We start from the raw sequence: 23263 nt of genomic DNA on the forward strand, positions 1-23263 counted from the left end.
TCTACATCATTAAAGATGAAGTGGATATGACCTCATGTCCTTGAATCGCAAATGAGCAACTTTGTCATGTCTCGCTACATATGGTACATTGATATGTACAAACAGCAGTGAGAACACAGTTTGTTACTGAGATACAGTTAGGGGATTGTTGTTTGTGTGATGCAAACAATAAAGGCTGAATCTCTTAGGAAACCACAGAGAAAGGTTGCATCTGGGGAGCATCATTTGCATCGTTTCATGGCAAATACAGGGTGTGGCAGTTACAGTGACAGCTCTCACATACACATTGCACCAAGTGTACAGTGCACATTTCTATCTTCCACCATGATGCCTCCACAAACACTGAAATAAATGAATAGTTAACTGATATTACTAAAATATACCATCACCTGTACTTCACTACAATTAAGACATTTCATTTCATTCATGATTAATGGATTTTATACTGCGATGTTACCATAGGTATTCTAATGTAGTACACATTAGGGATGTTCCTAACAACGAATTTCCCTGTTGATTAAACGTAAATTTAAATTTAGACAAGTTGACGAGTCTTAAACTAAGAAAACACACAACAACACTCAGTGTGGCTAACATTCGTTCATTTTCTAGATGAACCAACAAAACTACCAAACTTCTGCGCTGGTCAACAAACAATTCTGTTCTGTTTTATTCACACATAGAGTGGATCTTTATAATAACCTCATGAATTTATAACTTCAAGCTTTTATGTGTTCTTGGAAAAGTGGGGCAGCGCTTCTTCTGCAACAATGAAGTTAGAAGGACCGTTGCCTTGTGTGATGATCTGCTGGGAGGGGCTTCTGTCCTGCTTGTGTGTGTGTGTGTGTGTATTTGTAGTGTATCTTTCTCCGTCTCTGTTGAGACACTCAGATGGATCGTTCCAGCCCACTTTAACCCCTGCTGGCGACTTTCTTCTATGGAAAGTGTCATTAAGTGTCATTAGTGTCATTAACCATACATTGTTTCCTACGAATAGACACAGGTGAAAACAGACCTACCTTGACGGAGGGAGTAACACAACATTCCTAACTAGAATAGCAAATACCTCCTCCAAGGCCAAACAGTCGTACATTTCTATGTTTGTCCAGCTCTTATAATAGAAAAATAAAAGGAAAAAAAGAGGTAGTCCAATTTTTAACGTCAAGAAACATATGCCTCTGTTGGTTTGTATGTTTGATGGGCAGCAGGATTACACAAAAAGTACTGAACCGAATTGCACCAAACTTGGTGGAGGGCCAGGGAAGAACCCATCACATTTTGGTGCTGATCCAATTAAAAGGGCAGATCCAGGAATTTTTATCACTTTCCTCCGATAACTTCTTTTTTTTTTTTTTTTTTTTTTTGACATTTTCATAAATTTCTCAGGAAATAATGTATTGATCTTCAGAAATAGTTATGGTGTTGACGTCTATGAGAATGTACAGTTTGGTGCAGATCCAGATAATAATCGGGATCTCATGAAAGCAATTGCTGAATCTGCATTACACACAGAATTTTACAGTAGCAGTGCATATGGCACCAGCGGGGTTGAGGAATGCTTATATTAGTATTTCATTCAACTTGCAACAATTAAGATTACACAATTAATAGTGGGTTGTGACACAACAATGAGACAATTCATACAGTTGTAGAGCTATACAATGCTGATGTCATAATTTCACACAACAGGTAATAAAATCATTCAGCTCTCTTGTGTAAGAATTGAAGACAATAAATATAAGGTATGCGTTCTACTGACTGCACTAATATTTTCCTGAGAAATTGATGAAAATGTCAAACGCCCTATCTTGCAATGTTAAGGAAATTGATTAAAAAAATGACCTGGATCCCTTTAACTGGTTCCTTATCAAAATGTAATGGGTTCTTCCCTAGCCCATGCCCCATCCCTCCAACAAGGTTGGTGCAAATCAGTTCTATACTTTTTGTGTAATCCTGCCAAAAAAACAAACAAACCAACTAGAGGGGCACCTAAAACAAGCGTCAAATTACATGCACCAGGAGAGAGAGAGAGAGAGAGAGAGATTCATAGTAAATGATCCAGATTTGCCCCAAGATGTTTCAGTGCTTTTTGTGTAATCCTGCTGACAAATAAACAGACTTGCGGTGGAGGTAATTAGGTCATTCTGCATCATGCATGCTTGTTTGACATAATATACATAAGTTTACAAAAGTGAAATTTTTACTTGTAATGAATATGTAAGGATCTCAGTACATCTTCCACCAACCAAAATTCCTCTGCCCTTTCTGGATCTGACACATATGTTGCTTTGTAGTTTATGTGCGCCTAAAATCTTTCATGTCCAGACTTTGCCATACTGTTGCTGTTATTACGGCTTTTAATTGGAGAAGCCAAAAATAATGCAATTATTACTCTGATCAAAAGGAGTCGCTGATAATTTTCCAGTTGAAATGACAGGTGATAATGAAAAAAGCCCATAGGCAGATATTACGTTTGGGTGTTGCTAGGTTACAAGTTCAGTTGTGGTAAAATCACAGACAGTCTCAGTGAATCGTATTACTCCGCTGAACCTAATAGTCTTGGAGTTTTGCAGTTTATCTGTTTCCCATACATCCCATCTGTGGAGGTACAAAAACCAGGCTCACCATTGATCAGACAAGTTACATAACTTGTCAGTTTGAAAGTCCTTGCATTTTTATCGCATACAGTGAATTATTTTGTTACAGCTCTTTTAAGTTCTTGTCTTAACATTGCAGTCAGAGGTGGATGAATCATAGCAGAAAATCGTTAGAGTTCTTTGCGCCACTGTCTCAGAGGACAGACTGATTTTATCAGTCCGAGGCCAGCCGGGGAGAAATTCAGGTGGTCATGTTGAAGCCACAGATGTTATGTGGATCAAGATTAGCATGTCCATTGATTATGGTTCAATGTAACAGACAGATGGACCATCAGCATTTGATGAACAAACTATGCCATCAGGGTTATTTATTATTTATAATTATTCATTTTATCTATTATCCTGAATAACATCCGCAGTGCTCCATAGCATAAAAAGTATATTGCAAAAACAAGTGTTCTGGGGCGTCGTGTGGCGTAGTGGTTTGGGCGGGCGCCCCATGTGTAGAGGCTACAGTCCTCGCTGCGGTTGGCCCCGGTTCGAGTCCCGCATCGGACGGCCTTTCGCTGCATGTCATTCCCCCTCTCTCTGCCTCCCTGTTTCCTGTCACTCTCCACTGTGCTGTCCATTAAAGGCATAAAAGCCCAAAAAAAAAACAAACAAAAAAAACAAAACAAGTGTTCTTATCATTACTGACTGTGAATGACAATCACTATTCATATATTGACAGCTACCAAACATTGCGTATATAATAAAGTGATTTAAAAAAGTGGCAATAATAAAGAAATTGTTGATTAAACATTAACCTGACTTGTAACATTGTTAAATCATCAAGGCGATTAACTTGATAATACACTGACTCATATGCAGTGATATTCTTTTCCTCCTTTGACGCCACTTTGGAAATGAGAACCAACAGGTGCAAGCTTTTGTTGCAGGTTTGTATTTGTTCTGGGTAGGATCACATTGTTCAATTGTAGTGAACTTTACTAGACACAGTTTTGACAATCTGGCAAAGAGTTTGACAGAGAAGATGCAGGACTGTGACTGTCCAAAATGAAACAATCAGATCGTAACAATGACTTCATAAACAACAACTCCATGAGCCCGTCCATTTCCTTTTGTATTTTTGGATGGCATTTTCACTCCCAATGAACTGCACCACCGGTTGCTTGAAGGAGGACAGAGGCTTGCATGTCTCTCCATCCCAGGGCACATACTGTTGTATTTGGGTGGTACCTGAGGAAGAGAGACACCTGGTAGCTGAACCAAACTGAAAAGGAAAGGATTTTGAATAAGTTGATGTGAATGCACCTCTGTTGCAGAACTCAAGCTGCATTTACTGCGGCTCTGTAAAAATAAAATACTGACCTGCTGATCTGTGCTGTATTTGGACATTTATTTCAAAGATGAGTTCATTTCTTCTGTATATTTAATCTCATTTTTATTACTAACTAAGGACATTGAATAGTCTGTGGGGGCATTATCTGCCACAGTATCAGTCACAGTACAGAGAGATGTTTAAAAGACCCTTAATGAATTTCTTTGAATAGCTAAATAAATAAATAGATAAATGGTAATATATAAAATAAATGGTCTATATGTATGAAAAAGATTGTGCTTAAAATATTGTTGGTGATTTCTTGCTGAAAACTATACCTGCCGTGTTACAAGCAAATTGTCGTATTGGAATGATGGAATAGTGCAATTTTATGATGCAATAAGAAAAAAGGATGCCATCAAGATAGTAAAGACAGCAGCAGAGTAAGAAAAACATCGTCTTTCCACTTTTATCCTGAACTCTCCAACAATGTTTTGCTTCTGCATCTGTATAAATCTTAAACTAGGTGCTTACCCCCCGAAACTGAACCGAAGAGGTGAGCAGTAACCAGCTGCTGACTGATTGGACCTGTCAGCCTTCAAAACATCTGATTGGATTTGGCCACTGTGAGGTCTCTGCTTTCACAAAGTGAGCCAGCCCAGGGCTCTCCACTGAGACAGAATGTTCAATAAAGTCCCACTTTCAGTCTTCCCTTTCTCCTTCCTCTCTTATCCAGGAAGCACAATCAGATAAATGCCTCACCCAACAAAGGAGATAGAGCAGTCACACTGCGAGTCCATATGTCATGCAGCATCTCCTCGCCAGAAGTTGATAGAGTAACAATTAGGCCTGTAGTGTTGGAGGTTAAATATTCTTTAAATTATTATCAATGTGTAATATCATCCTGAGGGCTTTCTATTAAAGGGCCACATTTAATCATGACGCAGTTAGAATGGAAGACCATTGGTGGCTATATCTTCTCAGTTAAGTTTCATGCTGCCGGCTAACACATTAGTGTGCATTTATTCAATGGGACTGTATCTGTAATTTCAGCAGATTTCTGAATAGAACCTTCTTTGGAGCTGAGAGAAAGATTTAATATTTTATACATCTTAACTAAAATATTAAAAATGCACATCAAAGATATCTGTTTGATTGTGCAACAGGGTTCAAGTAACTTTTTTTCAGTGGAAATATAGGGAATATGGTTACTCTGTAGTTGTTTGTGAAACTATGAGAACTCAAGGAGCTGGTGTATGTGTTGAGTGGAACAGTATGACTTTGGTCAGATCAGTTCATTGAGCACATCAGGATGCTGGTGATAAAAATGATTGAGATCTAGCTGCAGGTGGTCGGAAACACAAAGCCTCAAAAGGGGCCACACAGTCACAGACTTTCTCTCTTCATTTGTATATAGGAAAACACAAAATTCAGGCACCAGGTGATTCAGAATTCATTTTATGTTTGTAAAAAAGCAATTGGCAATTGAAAATTACTTTTTTTATCCTGGGTTAATCCACTATGGACATGCATGCCCTTTTCCATTTTATACCACTGCCAGGCCTGGAAAATATTTTATAAAATGTCAAGCTGTTTCCATGACCATGGGTATCCTGACTGAAGTCTTACCTGTTTGTCTGCCTCTGCCTCTCACTCTGCTTTTCCCTGCCTCAGCGGCTGGTACTTCCAGCATGAAGTTCACATCTTAGAAAGATTTAAACTGCCATTATTCATGTGGTCATTTTATCCCTGAGTAGTTTAATGTTCAAATCAAATGAGAGAGAGTGGTAATTCTGTTAATCGCTTCACTCACTTCAATCTACACTCTCCCTGTGTCCTGTGGTATCCTGAAGAAGGTTTTGGGGGAAAAAAGGTCCAGGTCCAGGCCAGAGACTAAGTCTAGACCTCTTCACCAACTGCACTTTTACTGGAGTCAAAAAAGATTCAAAAAAGAAGTCACTGGAGATGATCAGAGTCCAATGCAATAGAATTTATTCTTTCACAAGAATAAAAGCGACATCAGATCCGTATCTGAACTGAAGACAGAGAGCCTGTGCACAATCATATATAGTTCTTTCTTAGGTGGGTTGTCCAACTATTTTCTAAAGTGAACCTATTACCGCCTTGGGAGCAATGATGTCCAGCCCCGTGTGGAATTCCCAAAACCAGGCCTGCCAGGGTAGCGTAGTAGGACCAGGTGTCCGGAAGCCCCTCATCCGCCCTATCTAAGACTCCTGTGCCAAGGCGTGTAGTAGGACCAGCCATCCAAGAGCCCCTCCACCACCCTTAACCTAAGGCCCTCGTCTATCCTCGGCTATCCACGGCTGCTAATCCAGCACCATTACTCCCAGGGCCTTCAGATCATTTAAAAAATAAAACTTTATTCCCTCCAGGTTCCATTCTGTAACAATCCTACTTCAGTAAAGGCTGGTTCAGATACAAGTCTAACCTCAGTAGTGAGCATAGCTATTCCATTGGATTATAAAAGTTTAACATTCAGTATATTTATAATGCATACTATATTTTAGTTAAAATTTACTACAACAAAGGAATTATGAATTACCCAACAAATAACTGCAATTAGTTGACTCTTGTTTCCTCACTGCTCTTGGTCCGACTTAATTGAATAAATACATGTCATAGTTGTAGAACCTAAGTCACAAACTTTCCTAATAGTCTATAAAACATTCTCTGATCCAAACTGCCTCATGTTCATGTTGAAATGATGAAATTGAAATTCAAATGTCATCTGCTGTCAGCCAATCACATGCTGCCACACACTCCTAAAAGTAAACTTGAAAATAATTAACTAGTGGCTCACAGCTTACTTGGTTTTGAGACTTTTTGAGAAAAAGAAATGTCATAATATCAGACCTCCTCCTCCTCCTCCACGTCCCTCCTGGCTGCTCCATGGTTATCAACCTGCCTGGGTGTGCGCGGCACCAGAGGAGGAGACACTGTGCCACTGCTGACTGAGATCATAACACTGTGTCTGTGTACGTGCGAGTGTGTGTGTTTGGCGGGGATAATTACGAAAAGATTCAGTGGTTGTATGTGCTCATAATTCATATTCATATTTTTCGAGAGTTTAAAAAAGAGACCCAGTGCTGAAGACAAAACATCTGCCCCGTTGTTGCTACTATGACTAACAATGTAGTGGTTTTTTAAAAATAAAAGTCCCCGACTTCTTATATGTTTTTATTGGATGGGACAAATGCTTGTGCTCTAACATGATGCCAAACATGGACAACTATGTCAGCAAAGAGGAACAAGGGTCACTGAAGCTGAATAACAGGGTCAGACAGATATTTAACAGCAGCTGAGAGATCTGAATCCATACCTCAGTCAAGTCTCTGGCCAAGAGACTTAATGATTTGATGCCTGCACTGTAAATGAAATTAATATGATGTAGTAAAAAGTGCTCTATGTAAACAACATTAAATACACACTCCTTGTTCATTGGTACAGCTAATCCAGGCTTCATGAACCATACAGAGCAGAGTTATTCTCAGAGAAGCTCATGTTTAATGAATGTCATCTGCTCTGTTTAATGGCATGTATACAGCAACATCATTTCCATAATATCACACCCAGGACCCCCGATGATTTGCTGATCTGTAGTTGATCTTGCTTATTTTTTTTTCTTTAAAAAGGGCAATTTACTCTGCCTTTGGTACAAACAACAGCTTTATTTCCGTCAAGAGCTCACTCACATAATTAATTAATTAATCAGTTAGTTAATGTTGCATCTGTTGTAATTCAAAATCAAATGCAGCCAAGAGGAACTGATTGAAATAGATCTTAAATTGTATATAAATATAGAGAGCATACAGCTGATTTTTTGTTTAGGTCAAATCTTCAGTAACACATTTGCCATAGTTAATCTTTGCTGGTTTACTTTCGCTTGTAGAATCCATTTAAAGACATACAGGGCTTGGATCTGCTTGGCATCTTCTGTCCTTTGATTTCTGTTTGCAGCCTGAGGTCTATTGATCTCTCGTTGGTCACTACCACCAGGGTCATGCTGGAGACAGAGGGTATGAGAGGGCATTTTACAGTCAGGGCTCTGAAGTTTTTTAATAGTATCTTGTTAGAGATCAGGAGAGTAATTTCTTTTCCTTGTTTAAAAATTAAAGACCTAGTTTGAAAAAGTGGTACATTCAGCTGCCGTTTAATTTTTTATGTGTTCTTTGTGAGTATTTATCTTTTATCTGTTCTCATATCAGTGAAGCACTGCAAAAGTGGCAAATAAAGGTATTAATAGCTGTGTTAAAATACAGGAAACAAATGGCCACACAACCTATTTTTATTGTTGTCTGTTACCAATTTACAATGTCTGTTTTGAGAGGGTGGTGTTTCTAGGAGATTGAGAGCACTGTTACTTGTCAAGTTTTCAATTACCATCTAATTCACAGCAGCACTCACTACTCAGCATCACATGTCTTTGTAGCACATTGTTGTTATGAGGAATGCATTATTCAGCACAGCAGTTTTTGGTTACTGTGTGTTGATCCAAGACTCCATTTCCTCTTTCAGATTCGTTTATTCAAATGTGACAGTTGTGAAGGCGCTGTCTTAACACTCTGGTACTGGAGGTCTGAGTGGATTATGAGATTCAGAGAGACAAAGACAGTCCCATCCCCGTAATGCAGACTGTTGTCAGACAGATGACATGTTGGTAAAGTCCCTCAGAGCGCATTCACCTGTATCTTTCTAACAAGGACTCATCCACTAACTGTGACAGGATGATGCTATTTTCCTGGAATTAATTGTTTGTTTTGTAACTTCTCAGTTACGCACTTATCACAGACAGCTGATGACAAATCTTCACAAGGACAATTCCTCATTTACTTCACTTACAATTACCTTGCTCTTGATTTATACACATACTCAAAGTTGTTAAAGATCACTGTGTCAACAAAAACATGATAACCCTTTTTTTTTCTTCTTCTTTTTTTAACCAAAGTCATTGTTAAAAAAGCCTCAAAATTATTTCTTAAAAAACATATTTTTGTCCATGTGGTGACAGACAAGAATTCATACCATTTGCCCTGTTCATTCATTTGTACTCACCCAGCTCTGCTGAGGCTCTGGGTGTTTGCAATGGGGATTAATGTGTGGATGAGTTGGTATTTTTCCATTTACACTGTTTTTGCAAGCAGCACCTTATTGCCTTATGGTGGTGCGCTGCAGCTCTGTTAAACATTGTAAATGTAGAGATAAGGGATATCAATATACTGGTATTGAAGATAACTGATATTTAAAAAAATGAAATATTGATATTTCATTAATAATACACAATAAGTTTTTACTTCATTCTTGTAGCTATTGTTACAGAATCTCTGTCTTCTTGTATTTGAATCTAATTAATTTGCCAAAAAACAGACAAGACACACAGTAAACAAAGTTAAAGATAAACTTGGTTGATAGCATTATTATTATTTGTTTTTTTTTTTTTTCAAATTTTCTATGGATATCGCAGTAAAATTGTTATCGTGAATTCCTTCGTCCACGATAATCATGTAGTGAAAATCTCATATCGTAACAGCCCAAGTAGGGACGACAGGTACAAAAGTACCAACAAATGTAATCGAGCTAGCTCAATATCCATCGTCTAGATCTAAAAAGTAATAGCCTTTCCATTTTATTTTTATAGATGTATGCACACAATTGTATTTTTCTCAGGTGACCTACATCTGAGACAACACTGATAAGATTAACCAAGTTTCATTTCTGGGTCTGTCTGCCCTCTGAGCAAGTTCTGCTGACTGCATTCAAAAATGTTGCTCATTAAGGGCCCAGCCTGTTGTGAAGTACATCGGCTCTATAGGATGCAACACTACATCCTTAGCAACAGTAAAACTGCCAGCGGGGAGTGGAGAGTTATTTCCACCTCTAATGGGATCAGGACACCTTTATCTGGAGTTTTTATCAGTTGATTAACTAATGCATTGTTCCTCGTTGAGATGTAGAGAGTTGGTTCAGTCACCCCAGGTTGAAGAGGTCAAGTCAAGGTGAGATCCAATCAGGCCACAGCGCTGTCCCAGGCTCGCGGGTCCCGGTGTAATTACACTCTCCAAGACTCTTGGTGAAGTTACAGATAAGGTGTGAGCATTGTTAGGAGACTTGGGGAAACCTTGTCTACACAAACATATTGTCTCACATTTTTCATGTTAATTGCATTGTCAGGAATTGGTAGAGCTTTGCATCATGAGCACAAAGTTTCAAGGTGACTTTTTGCTCACAAGTTGATGTCCTTGTCTGATAGATACGTGTCTTTTATGTTGATTATTTAAAAGAAATGCTTGCCGTTATTATTGATTCTCACTTCTTATACATAGTGGCACATTCTCTGTGGAACCTCTAATCTGAGTTCTCCTAAGGGCAACAGATTTTTGTGCAATGACTCATGGTTTGTGATCATATGAAAAATCTTAATAAAGAGTAAATGTGTTGAAGATTTACATAAAGTGTAATTTTTACTGCATACACTGCAGAATAGCAGTTGAATCCACAGTTCACTTTCAGTTTTAGAGCCTTGTGTTGTGAAGGAAGACTTAACTAATCAATGAAGGTATGCACGCTGTTAGAGCCATGAGTCATTCGCCACAGCAAATTTCTTAAAGTGCAGAATGGTTGAACCTCTATTTAATCATTCGAAACAGATAGACCTTACAGATGTTATAAAAGCATTTGTGGATGACAAGTATTAGTAAGAATCACCTTTAGTGTGCAGACTGTGCTGTAATTGCGTGACATTGTCTTGCTTTTAAAGCATCTCTGTGTAGTATTCTCTGACCTTGACAGCCTTTATTACAGTGTAAGTTTAAAAGTAGACACTGGAGCATAATCACCCACTCAAATGAATATAAAATCAAAATTGCAAAGAATCTCTGCAGTGCTTTAACATGAACTTTGAGTTTCCCATTAGCTGAGAGCATAGACACTAATCAGATTTTTTGTTGCACGTGAAATCAAATTACCCATATGGTGAAGCTCAGCAATATTTCCAACTAGCTCTCACACACTGTGACATCCTCATGGCGTCCAGGTCATGGATCTCACTCCTCCATCTTAAGGCCCAATACAGCAGAGTAAATTTGTATCCCCTTGTGCATGGGTGTGTCTGATTGGTGGATCAAGTTTTGCGTCCCCCTGTCTGGGACTCTCATTGAATTACCACCATGTGGGCCCAGCAGCTGTTCCTTCTGGTCGCAGCAGGCCGCTGTCGTTAATTGAAGCGTAATGGGCTCAACAGCAGGGAAGGTCAGACAGCGTGCTCTGCTGATGCACAGCTCCTGTCAGAACCTATACACACCACACCTAGAAACTTTTCATCTCCTCTCCCAGGTTAGACCGATATCAGGCTGATAAGAGGTTTTACATGTTAGTCAGTCATCTCATTTCTGCACAGGTAATACTAAATAAATGTTATATTAGATCGCCTTTTTGTAAATCATGTTCATTTAAAAGTTTCCATAAACATGCATTACCAATACACGAATTTGCCTATAGCCTTAACTGTTGCAACAAATCTAAAGGTTGGACTTCTCTGCCACTGTGTTGACACTGTTTCACTGACAGAGCCCACTTTAAACCAGCCAGTGATTCATGTGGTTGCTACAGCAGCAAAGTAGCTAGGCACAGACATTTACTCTGCGTACTTTGCTTCCCTAGTGCGATATATATTTCGTTTTTAGGATTTTTTTTTTTTTACTGTTAGACTCATCTTTTGACTTTTAACCATTTTATCTTTCCTACTTTTCTAACTTAAACAATCAGTGTATGACATTAGCATGTGGTGTAAGCTATTTATTGTCCGCAAATTCAGATGAGGATTTGAGGAATTTGGGAATTGTTATTGTTTGAATTACTAAGGTTCCGTGGCATGTTTACCCAACTGCATGATTGACAATTTGAAATAGTTGCATACCGTGCAAGTCACAATAAAATTAAATTGTTACCTAATTTCCCATATTTAATGCACACCAACACGTTGATAAGTTAAGACAAACTTTATTGATCTCTAGCAGAGAAATTCAGATGTTTAGACGTCCATCTGTCCGTACTAACAAACTGTTCAAACCAGGCCAAACTGTTGCATGAGATACAACAAGCCAAACAGCTCAGATCAGGGAGACAAACTCCCACTGTTGACAGTAGCCGACACTACATGAACTGATGTACAGATTTATATAAAGTCCTTGTGTACTTTGTAATTATGAGTCTATCATCTGTGTTTGCTTGCTCTTCATGCTGGGTGTAGCTCTGAAGACAGTCAGCTCCAGCAGTAGCATAGCCGTTCGTCTTGGGCGCTCACACCTCAAAGCGCTGTGAATTATCCTCCCAAGCTTCACTCATGTTTAAGGATTCTAACAGATTTCATGGATCATTGGCATGAGATCAGAGAGTCATTTTTATGAATCAGAGAATCACAATGCTATTGAACATGTAACAGTTATTGCCAGAATTGTTTGGCTAGCTGTAACTGATTCTTTCTTGTCTCACTGGCATTAGGAGACTCTTTGTATAACAACAGTTACTCCCACGAAAGAGCCCTTTGGATTCTGGGTTTTGCTGCGAAAGATTTGTTTTGTGGCGTGGAGTCCTGTACTGTAACTGCAGATGTAGACTTTGTATGTTCGTATAGATTCATGTCTCAGCTCATGCTGAGCTTTTTGCATCTCCAGGTTGTTGTCATTTTCAAGTCCACTTCACAAATGTGTTTCAACAGGAGTAACCTGTAAGTATTGCCATTGACCTTTGGCTCTCTACCAAAGGAGTTTTATTGAAGATTGACATCACTGCCAGATGGTACTTCAGCTACGAGCCTTTTGTTGCCTTTATCTGACATAAAGTCATCTTGAAACACAAAGTCGGGTTAAGTTATGAAGCCTTACTTTTTTACATGAATCAACAAATACAGGATTTGGTAATCAGGCAATACAGTGCCTTTTTGCTAATTTTTTTATGACTTAAATGACCATGTGAGTAAAATGAATAACTGAAATGTTATAAACTGTTATAAATTCAGTTTATACCTGACGGACAACTGAAGTAAGAGACTGTCCTTCTTATATTTGTCTCCCAGTCATAAGCAAAAAAATACATGTGGAGCCTCAGTGGAAGTAACAGTGTGGCAAAGCTGTCTAATGATCCCCCTTTGTGTTCTAAACCTGCCATCACAATACCTTGGATGATTTTTGTAATTACAGATTATACCTCTCAATTTTACATTCTGTCAAAAATGTCTATCCTTTTTATCCTTTGGCTATAATAGAAACATATTTAAATCTGCAGCAGACCTATGGGACAAATCTGGGCTAAATGAGGTATGATTCCTCTGGCTGGTTTAGAGAGTAATGCAGTCATACAGCACAGTTGCAGGCTGACTCTATAGACTGTTATTATTATTTAAATACAATGTGGTTTAGTGATGTCGAATGCTTTATATAAAGGTTAAGCTGTTGCTAACAGATAATCAATTTTTTTAAATATTTGTACTGGATAATGACTCCAACCAGATGCATTCATTTTTAATTATTAAAATCCTCGTCCAGGATAATGAATGAAACCAGAAGCTAGAAGATGGTATAGGTTTCCATCCCTATGACATCACAATAACTTGGTCAATCAATACTGACATACTCATTAAGTGAGTCTTCCAGCAAGATATAAAAATGTGGCTGCATCAATGTGCCATTGTTGCATGTTTCCTCACTGAAAGCGCTTGATGTTCTGTGGTAGTCTATTTCTGTCTTTCATGCTCTAACTTGGCAGTGCGACAGATTAAGTGGTTAAGAAAGAAAACCTTCCTTTCTTTGTGTGTCTTGTTTGCTTTGTACACGTCTCTACAGCAAACACAATATGTGCTATTTTTGTAACATGAGGTACAGAGTGAGACAAAAAAATGACTGGCCTTATTTGGGGTACCCTTTTCTAAATCATAATCTACGGTGGCCCCTCAGGGCATACAAGACTGAAAGTACAAATATAAAGGAGAAATGCTCCAAATCCATAAATGCAACCAAAACACATAAAAGTAAGGAAAACCCAAGTAACAAGAATCTCTAAACTGAAATGCTCCGGGACGCTAAAGGGAGTGATGGGCTTGATTTGGATGAGCAGCAACCTTACGAATCCTTGTACGTGCCAAATGTGGATTTTTGTACATAACTTAAAAATTTTTTAAGTAAAGAGAAAGTAACCATTTAAATTCCCTCAATATTTTGACTTTCCCTCTTGTATGTGCTTTGTTCTGTGGGGGGTAAAAACGTAGAAAACGAAGGCTGGTCTACACCATGTACTCCAATCTATGATGACATTGATGGTGAGTTCAGTTAGAAAGAAATCACTCTTATTCACTCTGTAATGTAGGTTTTGTCAGTGACACCAGCAAGGCGCTGACTCCGTGGTTTTTCCTGCTAAAAACTCTCCAGTATTGAGTTTTGTGACTTATAATACAGTGCTGCATATTAAAGATGCCAGTTTTTCTTTCCTGACCTCGCAATGCATCAAGGTGCTCACAGGTTCTTTGTATATTTGTCTCAACCTGCCACCAAGAACATTTCTATTCAACATCAGTTTCTCCAAGCTAAATCTACAGCCATTATTTCTTTTTCCACGTTACAATGGAATTACTGAAATACCTTATCTGTTACACAGTTGTAGAGACAAAAGAAAAGGCTGACAGCTGCCTGTCAAACCTTCGTACTTCGCACAGTGTGACTGGTGCAAGATTAAAAAGGTCTGGAATGGAGCGCCTCAGTGGCTCACCTGGTAGAGCGCGTACAACATGGGCTTGGTCCTAACCGCAGTGGCCAGGAGTTTGAAGCGGACTTGTGGCCTTTTGCTGCATGTCATCCCCTCTCTCTCTCTCTCTCTCTCTCTCTCTCTCTCTCTCCCTGACTTTCCTGTCTGTCTTTCACTTCACTGTCTGAATTTAAAAAAAAAAAATGGTCTGGAATACAGAGAGCTGAAACCACTCATGAGCTCCTCTGAACCACTTCCAAAATATAATTTCCTATATATAATGGTTGTTGACATCCATCTTTTTGAAAAGCTGTGACATGATATTTGGACATTCTGTTCATATTCTGAGTTGAATTATATCATTCGAACACCTCCTTACATAGGCACAAGATTGCTGTCCTTGTGCTTGCTGAGTTACAAGCATCTTCAGCTTGTAATGTAATAGTAGTTCATAGCTAGCACTTGATGCTATGTATTTACACATGATCCCCATTTGGACAGTATTTAAGAGAGTTTGCGTGACCTTTATCCTCCCAATTACCTTTCTCTTTTTTGGTACACATTATAGGTGTAACAAAAATCAGTATCTGGTTATGTCACAGAAATGTCTATATTCGTATCTGTGTTCAAATTATAATGAGCATGGTTTATATTAGAAGTTAATAGAAATTGTTTAATCTGTTGTTTAATCTCTCATTCTCTGCAATGTTTCCTACTGCTATTAACCATAAATCTGAATTAAACTAATGATAAAATGTATTGGAACTTCACCTATTAAATTTTAAAACGTAGGACGAAACTGAATCTAAATAAAAGCTGGTAACTTTTAATGATCTTGCTGGAAATTAAGTGTAAATAGCACAGTTCTAGTAGAAGAAAATACATGTCAGAATTGCATTGGGGCATTTTGTATGGCTTTGTTTAGAGTGGCGGTTGTAAATAATAGGAAGAGGCTCAATTTTCAGAGACACCTCAGACCAACTTTACATTTTTATGATAATAGCTCATTGGGCCATACTGCATATTTTCCTCCAATAAAGGAAACTGTGCATGCAGTTGGGAAAATAAATTTTGTTGAAATGTGTATTTAAAAAAAAAAAAGAAAATTGACAAAAATTTGGAAAGCTCCCATGGCTCATTAGCATGTGAGGTCCCTAACTTCAGCGCCTCAGTTTCCAGTCTTCTGACAAGTTGTGCATAGTGCAGGCTTCAATATCAGATCATGAGTCAAATAACCCACCTGTGGAATATAAATCAGATATTAATCTGGTGAAAACTGGTGACAAGTTGTTGAGGGCGAGTGTCACTGAGTTTCAAACCTGAGTACCTCTGAGTTTTTAGCCTAATAGCCTTTTTTTCAACATTTTTGCACATCTGTATCGTGACGGATATTGCTGCTTTGGCTACTGTGTTTGCATTGCACAGGCAACGATCACTTGGACTACTCTGGCACCAAGGAAAAATGTGAATCTGATGATTAGGAGAGAGGATCTGATGAAGATTAATGAGTGCCGTTCAGATATGATTTCCAAATGGATATGTGGCCATTATTCACACAGAGCATCGGGTTTAAGGTAACTGCCACAAAAATACCCAATAAAGTTACACAGTATAACTATTATTCAGCATATTTGCATTTTGTTTCCTCATAGCAAAAAGGAGCCACTACAAAAAACATAGTTAAGTAAATTGTATAGTTGTGAATAGAACGGTGTGACATAGTTTTTGGAGCCATTTTTTAGCAGTAGAGGAAATTGGTGTTTAAAAATATTCCACACATTCCACACATTGGCTTCAACAGTAGAACTTTATGTAACAAGAGAGAAGACAGAGCAGACGGATAAGTCGACTTACAAAACCAGAGACAGATTAAAAAAAAGCTTTTGGCTATTCTGAAGTCATGAACTAACAAACAGCAAAACCATGATCAAATCACAATCCATTGATTCTTGCAAATGGGATTTGGCCATAGTGTGTGTATGGAACAGTGGAGCCAATCATCTAACAGGGAGACATGAGTGATTTAACGTATATGTTGCCATAATTTGAGAGTGTTACCCTCTCCCGTCATCGTTATGTTGCCATCATTCACAGACTAATCTTCACAAATGATTGTGTATTCTTGTAAAGCCTGCGAGCAGGGAAGACAGTTTCTTTCACATGCTCGCAGGCTCAGCGAAGAGCCTAATTGCAGCTGCCAAAACATTGTCTGTGTACTCAATACTAGAGTAGGTACTTACTTCCTTTCATAAACTCTACATAAACACCCATGGCTTGAATGACAAATTGCATTCTATCATCTCTATTTCCTACTCATCAGCCTTTTGTAGCACCAACACTTGTGAGGGACATCAGTTATCCTATTGGTGAGCTAACAGCGCTGCCATATCTACAGTGCACATAGGTGCCTGTCAAATTTGGGTCAGACATTGTTTGTAAATAATAGATTTTTTTCTTTGCTGGAGTACCTGACAGGTAGATTTTACAAGAGCACCACAATTCATTCATGTAAGCTACCCCAGATAGGGCCTTAGGCAGCATTTTATGCAACATTTCAAATTAAGAATCCAGTGAAGGGAAGGGTAACAGCTGTTTTGAGACTGGTGCATTTCCCCTGTATCCACACTTGCAAAGTGAACTGGATCAATATAAGGTTAAGGTTTAATCCCTGGAACACCCATCAATCAATACAGGAAGTCACCCATTTGAGTGCCTTCCCTCTACATGGAACCATAATTCCCAGTCACAGACTCTGGGCCAGCCTCCTCGTCTTCTCTCCTCTCCTCTCCATCCATGGCTGCACTCTGATAATCCAGATGGCTACAGACTCAGCATTCAGCCTCTCAGGCAGCTTTTCTCTATTGTCCTGAGCCCTTATCACTTGCCACAATACTGGTGCCTCCTTAAAGCACAAAGCGCCAACTTGTTTCCATTCATCCCTCGAAATGTGAACTTTGAGCTCTGACACAGTGCAGTTAGACTTTACCCACTTTACGGAAGAGACTTCAAAAGTCAAAAAAGTGTCTGTGTGTGTGTGTGTGTGTGTGTGTGCGTGTGTGTGCGTGTGTGTGTGTGTGTGCATGTTTGTGTGTAATGTGCCGGGTGTGTTGTGTCTGTTTGTTAGGTGCATGTCTTTCATTGTTTTTCGGTTATTTGGAAATTGTGTTTGTGAATTTGTTGGTGCTTGCAGACAGGTGCTGTAAATGTCTGATTGTTTTTTTGATAAATTAAAGAATAAAATAAAAAAAAAGAAAGAAAGAAATGAGCGGTTATAAATGTGAATGTGTGAATGAGTGTGCAAACCTCTGATAAAGTGCCTTTTCAATTAGACGATTGTGCGTCCCTGATGTCTGGTACCCCACAGCTTTGGATTGATAACGTCACACACACATGTTGACTTTCAGCACATTAATAAACACAATAGCTCAACGCATAGCAGTTGTCTCATTGTTTCAAATATGTAGACAGCACAGCATGAGATAGAAACATAGCTGTGAGTGTCTGGGTTATTAGTGCTGCTGCCGATGGGTTTGGAAAGGTCATTGAACAAAGTGAACATAATGTTCTGACATTTAAAACCGAGATAGGAGGGAAGATAATGATAATGTTTTTGATAACTCAAAATACAAAATGGTGTCTTTATGCATGAACTAAAGCTTTGTCTTAGAATTTGCAAAGTAATATTTGAATATGCTTGACAACACAAGTTCAAACATTAACTTATGTTTTCCAGCCTTAGTTTTGTTTTGTTTTTAGCATCTCTCGAGTGTCAGTGCACCGGCTTGTGCTGGTTGACCTGTTATGGCTTTGTTGACAGACTTTCTATTTTCAAATCTTGGCAACGTCTCGACTGCGCCTTGATCTAAAAATATGCAATGACTAAAATGTACACATTTATTATGCAAAGCCTGCTTTGAACTGGCATTGGGGAATTTGTCGCATACAGACATGTCATTTTACATATGTTGTCAGGATGCAGCACATATCGGACAAACAATAGATCAGCGGACTGTATTCTGATGTATTCGTGGAAAATGAAATCAGTCAAGGCTCGTTGTTAACTATTAACATTGTGCAGATTATTATTATTATTTTTTTTTTACAAAGAAAACTCCAGTAGCTGCTTAGTCTTGTGTCAAACTAGAACACTACATATCCAGCTCTTTCTCACACATCACGCAGCCTCTTCTTTCTCCAACATGCTGGAACACTTTGACATTTTTTTACACAACCCTAGATCACCAGTTTCTAAAAGGAACAGACCTTACATCATCACCACTTATCACAAGAAGCAGGCTTTTAATTTCACCCATGATTCCCCTTCTCCTCCACACATTTTCCCTCTATATAATTGACTTTTTACAGGTTTCAGCCATCTCTGGTCATCTTCTGCAGGCTAGGCAGGTATCAACCCTTCCTCTACCCCACCCACACACATACAAAACACACCCACTCACAGAGATAAATGCACACAGTTCTCAGTACATTAGCAGTTATTTTCCACAGGGACACTTGTGGCTTCAGGGTCCAGGTGTCTCTGGAACTGCTGACCCATGTTATCAGCCTGCCTCAGCAACCAGGCCTCCTCAGAATTAATCCCGACGCCGTCATGCCACCCCCCCCCTCCCTCCCCCCGCCACCCTCCCCCCATCCTCGCTCACACTGATGACTCCCTCTCCAGGCAACAATCCCCTCTGGATCCTCAGCAGTCGGGACTCAGACACGCTCACCTGCTTACCCTGGTCCCACGAGACGCTCTTATCAATTGAAAAGGGGAGACGGAGTGACCAGGATTACAGCCAGTGCTGCGTTAATTATAAGCTTTTTTAATGAAGGGGAGGTAGGGGCTGGGAGGCCAGGTGGAACAGCCACACAAAACAAATCCGATTATCCAGAAACGGTTTGTTTCTCTTTCAAGCTCTCCATCCCTCTCTTTCTGTCTTTTGTGGAATAATTTCCCAGCTCTGCTTCAGAAGGCAGGGACATTTGTTTTTGGTGTCTGTTTCTGCTCCAAATCCTTTTTTGCTCTATTTTGCAGATGCTGTCGCAGCTTCTCTGGGGGGATGTAGTTACTTTACTTTGACTCGGGATGAACTACCTGAAACATTACCAATTAAAATTCTGTGTAAGGAAGATGAGAGATGTCCCTTCACCGAAAGCAACTTTAGCCGTTTCCGCTGTTTTCCTTGGAGACTTGGCTGAGTCTTATTGAGCATGTTCATACCAATAAATAGAAAAAGCCTTATCATTTTGCAGCTTTTGTTCTGCTATTGTTCTGCATTAATTTGACATTCTGTGATATCCCTTTTCATGTCTTTGATAAATTATTTATGGTGTGAAAAAAAAAATATTCAGTGAGAATTATCTGGCTAACAACACAACACTCTGTAGCTTTGTCTCAGGCATCACATCAATTAACGTCATTTTTCTCTAAAGGCTAATGATTCACTTTGAACAGGGAACTGTGCTAGCGAGTAAATGGTGCATAAATATCCGCTGTAGCTATGAAATTAAACACCTTTTAATGCCTAAAGCGGCTTTGATGCATGGAAGTATTCTCTGTTAAACGTCAGGGTTACTTAGCATTGAAGTACATCAATTTATCTTTTCGAAGTGGTGCCTCTCTCTGACCGACTCGGGATTGTTTTGATAAACATGAGGCTGAGCTGCAATCGATCACACGTGCAGAGATTCTTATTCTGGATCAGGCGAGTTTGAGCAACACACAACACCAGCTTGTATATTAAGGCCGCTGTGTGCATCAGAATTGCCTGGTTTGATTTTTTCCTTTCATCAGACATTAATCATTTACCAAGAAATACGGTAACTATAATGATTGAGGACTTGTGGATTGTGACTCAAATGAAAATACACTTAAGTGTATGTGAAGTAAAGATTGCCTCTCTGTAATAGTATTTGATGTAACTAATTTGATTAGATCCTCTGCAGCTTGTCCATATTTAAACATTCTGGTGCCACACTTTTTGCCTTTTTCAAATTTACCCTGTCTGATCATATTTGCTTGTTAATTAATCACTGTAATTCAGTCTTCCAAAGATGCATGTGTTTCCAGGCCAGCTAATTCAGTGATTCAATTTCTAATTCTTTTTTTTTTTTTTTTTTTTTTCAGCAATCACAATCTGAAAAAGAAGAAAACGTCACAATGTAGAGATTAAAGAGATTTAAGGCCAATTCCCCCAGATTTTGTGAGAAAAAGTACTCGGGAATAGACGGATGGTATCATTTAACTGATCTCTTTGTGGTGAGGTTTGGTGGGCACTGCTGACTTAAAAGTTCCCTCCTGCCATTACCGCTGCTGTGACCCTGTCAGCTTGCTTAACTAGCCATACTACTGCACCTCCAGCACATGGAGGCAGGCAGAAAGAGCCATAGTAAGTCCGGTACCACAACGATAAACATGCAGCTGATTGAGTTCACAACCCCGGCTTCAGGAGCAGCTGCTTGGGCTGCCAGACTGTTTGAGGTGCTGGCAGAGTAGCGATACCTCTCTCTTTCAGATACAGCCACATACAACGTCTTAACTGTCTGGGAAAGTGATTTCCAAGTTCTGGGAGCATGGCAAAACATATGGCCTGTTTCTGGTGATGTGTTGAATTTGTTGTTTGTCTGCTGAGGTACAGGGGGAGACACTGGTTTGTGATACAGAGAAAGGTGTCTGAATTCTAACAAGGCTATTCATGAAAAACTCAAGACACATTCAAATGATGTGAATGAGAATTTGTACCCTGATCAAGGTCTTAGCTCTAAAATCTTATCTTTTTTTCATAAATAATTGATTATAATAAAAGGCAACTAGAAATAATTTCACAGATGGTAATGTGCCAGAGATAATTAAGGTCAGCATCCACCCACATGAGCAGAAGATTACCATATTACCAAATACAATATTATGTTACAATATTATGTATAACTGTACTTCACTGTTACCAGCACAATATGTGGGTCTTCATCTCCCATAGTGATGCAGGTAGCCGCATAGGGAGAAAATAATAATGTTCCCCTTTGTGCTGTGTTTATACAGTTTGTGTTGGTAATAGCAGTCTGAGGGTTGTCATATTAGCATCTGTTCAACATAAAAATCTAAGCTGGGCAAAGATTTTGTCCGATTGTTTTGTAGCAGCTTGCAGATGTCTCTAACTTTTTTTTATATTTGCACAGGTTTTAAAAGAAGAAGAAATGTTTAGCAGCTACAATTCATGTGCAGTGAGACGGTGACACACCGCAGAGACAGGGTATATGGCTTAATGCCCTCTGAATGGATGATAACACCAATGCATGTCATGTAGAGCAAAAAGCTCTGTTGTCCCATCAAGGGGGCTTTTGGCTGTGGGACTGGAGGATAGTGCCAAGTCAGATGAGGTAACCAGCCCCTGGAGGACAGTAAGAATCATGAGGTAGATTCAAGTTGGAGACAACAGAGGTTGGCAAACACTTGTTTGAGATGTTTCAGTGTGGACGGAACTTGGCGGATTGATGAACCAAAAGAGCGGCATTGTCATCCTCAGAGACGGCGCATTTGTGTCAGCCTGTTACGTTACCTTTTGTTTATGTTTGTCGGAGCCCTTCAAAAACCTGGAAAGTGTCTGTGCAGACGATTTATTCCGGTTTCTTTAAAGCTGTCCATGTTTTTAAAGTAGACAACAGTAATTACTGTAATATCAAATAGATGCAGAAATCCACAGGAGGTGGAGAAACAGTAAGAGGTACCACACACACACACACACACACACTTTGACTGTAATAGAAGTCTAAAGTTGTGATTGAATATAGATTAAATGAATTGTTGCTCCTATGTGAAACTGCATGTTGGCAATTGATTTTGCTTCATCCACCAGGAGCCCCTTTCTTCCATCCTATTTGTTGGCTTTTACTTAGTTAGTTGCCAGCTGTAGGGGGAGAGGTGCAGCTCCACAGTGAAACTCATTTGAGCCACAATGGAATGGAAAGGCAAAGTACTTAAAAGCCTTGGGAAATAAGGTCTGGGTCACTGGGATCTGGGGTTTTCAGGTGCGTGGCCAAGAAGGTCAATAAAGGAGCGGAGCTTAGAGCTGGGGCAACTGAGGAAAGAGGTGGGGTGGATGAGAGACAAAGGCAAGAGGTGTTAATAGAATCAGAGTTTTCTCTGGATGAGCTCTCAGAACAGGCTTGGCTGGAGGGTTGACAGGTAATCACTGAATTTCAAAGGCGAGCAAAACCCAGAGCTGCAACCCTTGGACTGCACTCTTGTCTTTAGTATCACTGTCAGAATATGTACACAGCCAATGACAAAACATCACTGTAAGCCTTGCAGTTTTATGTAAACCAACAACCAACGCTGTGGTAATACGATGCATAAGTGACATTGCCTTTCCCCTTTAACTGCAGCAAGTCTAAATTTGGGAAACACGATAATCCTTTTTTATATGCACAGAAACTTTATCTGAGATTTTTTCCCCTGAAGATGAATAGCAGCATGGATGCAACAGAACACATGAATGGATTCTAAAGCACAGCAAAGTCATACCTCTGGACCAATGTGTGCTGATAGTGTATGAAATGAAAGGACACTACCTTCAAGTCATGCATCTTTATG

General features: G+C 39.3%; 1 protein-coding gene across 2 annotated transcripts in view; it reads left to right on the forward strand.

Annotated features, from left to right (window-relative positions):
• thsd7ba (thrombospondin, type I, domain containing 7Ba) overlaps positions 1-23263 on the forward strand; it is a 162728-nt gene that overhangs the window by 14399 nt on the left and 125066 nt on the right. The gene's annotated exons all lie outside the window — the stretch shown is intronic.

Source organism: Seriola aureovittata, chromosome 11, assembly GCF_021018895.1.
Source record: "Seriola aureovittata isolate HTS-2021-v1 ecotype China chromosome 11, ASM2101889v1, whole genome shotgun sequence".
NCBI lineage: Eukaryota > Metazoa > Chordata > Actinopteri > Carangiformes > Carangidae > Seriola > Seriola aureovittata.